Here is a 3,003-nt window from a genome sequence, read left to right on the forward strand (position 1 = left end):
TTTGAAAAATTTTAAACATTTATATATGATTCACAAGTTAAAGAAGAAAACATAATAGAAACTTTAAAATACCCAGAACTGAATAATAATGAAAATATACTAGTCAAAACTAAAGGGGCAGGTTATCAACAAAGTGAAGAAACAACCTCCAGATTGGGAGAAAATTTTGGGGAACCATATATCTATCCAACAGAGGTTTAATACCCAGAATATATAAAGAAATCCCACAACTTAATAACAAAAAGACAGACAATCCCATCAAAAACTGAGCAAAGAAAATGAATAGATAATTCAGGAAGAGGATATACAAATAACCATCAAGCACACGAAAGAATGCTTAATGTTATAGTTGTTAAGAGCCATCCAGTCATTTCTGACCCACAGTAACCCTGTATAGGGTTTCCAAGGAGTGGCTGGTGAGCTTGAATCGCCAGCCTTGTGGTTCAAAGGGACATTGCAGTCCAGCACATTAACCCACAAAGGGGGGGCGGGGGAGGCATACACACACACACACACACAAAAAAATAACTGGTGTTGGCAAAGAGATGGTGAAACTGGATCCCTCATTCATTGCTGGTAGGAATGTAAAATGCTACAGCTGCTGTCAAACAGTTTGGCAGTTCCTCCAACAGTTAAACATAGAATTACCATGTGACCCAGCGACCCTAATCCTAGAGATCTACCCAAAAGATTTGAAGTCAAGACCACAAACAGAAACTTGTATAGCATTGTTCACTACAGCACAAGTCACAATAGCCCCCAACAGTGTTAACAACCAAAATGCCCACCACCAGAAGACTGGATAAACATAATGTGGAATATACGTACATTTATGGCATTCAGCCATAAAGAGAAATGAAGTCTTGATACCTGCTACAACAGGAATGAACCCTAAAAATATTATGCTGTGTGAAATAAGTGAACCGCCGTAGGAAAACTATTATAAGCGGGTCAGTCAAAAAATATTGCTACTCGGTTTTCTGTTCACCCATGCATCGATTTAGTCCAAACAAAACCTATTTAATCTGCCATCAGTAAATAGCTGCAAGAAAATTCTCTCAGTCTTTTAAGCTCCTTAATTGTTGTAGGTACTGTCAAGTTGGTAGCAACTCACAGCGCCCCTATACACAACAGAATGAAACGCTGCCTGGTCCTGTGCCAACTTCACAATCGTTGTTGTGCTTGAGTCCATTTCTGCTGCTACTGTGCTAATTCATCTCATTGGGGGTCTTCCTTTATTTCCCTGACTCTCCACCTTACCAAGCATGATGTCCTTCTTCTCCAGGGACTGGTCTCTCCTGATAACATATCCGAAATATGAGAGATGAAGTCTGGCCATCCTGGCTTCTAAGGAGAGCACTCTGGCTGTACTTCTTTCAACACAGATTTGTTTGCTTCCATGAGTGTTGATGGTTGACAACTTCAATCTTTCCTGCATTTATCTTGATGTTATTAGTCCAGTGGTGAGGAGTTTTGTTTCCCTTACATTGAGGTGCAACCCATACCAAAGACAGTGGTCTTTGACCTTCATCAGTAAGTATTTTAAGTCAACTTCATGTCCAGCAAGCAAGACTGTATCATCTGCATATCGCAGGCTGTTAATGAGCCGTCCTCCAATCCTGATGCCAAGTTTTACTTCATATAATCCAGTTTCTCAGATTATTTGCTCAGCAAACAGGTTGAATACGTATGGTGAAAGGATGCAATCCTGGCACACACCTTTCCTCATTTTAAATCATTCAATGTCCCCTTGTTCTGTTCAAATGACTGCCTCTTGGTCTATGTAGAAGTTCCTCATGAGCACAATCAAGTGTTCCAGAGTATTCATTCTCTGCAATGCTGCCCACTAGCTTGCCATGATCCACAAAATTGAAAGCCTCTGCATAATCAGTAAAGCACAGGTAAACATCTTTCTGGTATTCTCTGATTTCAGCCAAGATCCATCTGACATCAGCCATGATAGCCTTCATTCCATGTCCTCATTGGAATCTGACTTCAGCCTCTGGCAGTTCCTTGTCAATGTACTGTTGCAGTAGTTTTTAAATTATCTTTGGCAAAATTTTACTTGTATGTGATAATAATGAGATAGTCCAATGATTTCCACATTCCATTGGGTCATGTCTCTTTGGAATGGGCACAAATATGGATCTCTTCCAATCGGTTGGCCAGATAGCTGTCTTCCAAATGTCTTGGCATAGATGAGTGAATGCCTCTAGTACCATATCAGTTTGTTGAAAGATTTCAATTTCTATTCCATCAATTCCTGGTGCCTTGTTCTTTGTCAATGTCTTCAATGCACCTTGGACTTCTTCCTTTGGTATCATTGACCCTTGATCATATGCTACCTCTTGAAATGACTGAACACTGACCATTTCTTTTTGGTACAGTGACTCTGTGTATTCCTCCCAGCTTCTTTTGATGCTTTCTGTATCATTCAATATTTGCCCATATAATTCTTCAATATTACAAATCGAGGCTTGAATTTTTTCTTCAATTCTTTCAGAATGAGAAATGCTGAGCATGTTCTTCCCTTATTTGCTTTCTATTTCCAGGTCTTTACACATTTCATTATATTTGACTTTGTCTTTGTGAGCTGCCCTTTGAAATTTTCGATTCAGTTCTTTTATTTCATTTCTTCTATTTGCTTAACCTCTCTACAGTGGAGAACAAGTTCCAGTCTCTCTGACATCCATTTTGGTCTTTTCCATCTTTTTTGTCTTCTTAATGACATTTTGACCTTTTGTTTTCTTCCTGTGTGATGTTCTTGGTGTCATTCCACAGCTCTTCTGGTCTTCAGTCATTAGAGTTTAGTGTATCAAATCGGTTCTTGAGATGGTCTCTAAATTCAGGCAGGATATATTCAAGGTCATACAGTTGAGTTATGGTGTTGGAGGAGAAGTTGCTAGAGAAAGATATCATGTTTCATAAGGTGGAGGGTCAGTGTAAAAGAGGAAGACCCCAGCAAGATGGACTGGCAAAGTGGCAGCATCAATGGGCTCAAGC

The sequence above is a fragment of the Chrysochloris asiatica genome, unplaced genomic scaffold (assembly GCF_000296735.1).
Source record: "Chrysochloris asiatica unplaced genomic scaffold, ChrAsi1.0 scaffold00374, whole genome shotgun sequence".
Lineage (NCBI taxonomy): Eukaryota > Metazoa > Chordata > Mammalia > Afrosoricida > Chrysochloridae > Chrysochloris > Chrysochloris asiatica.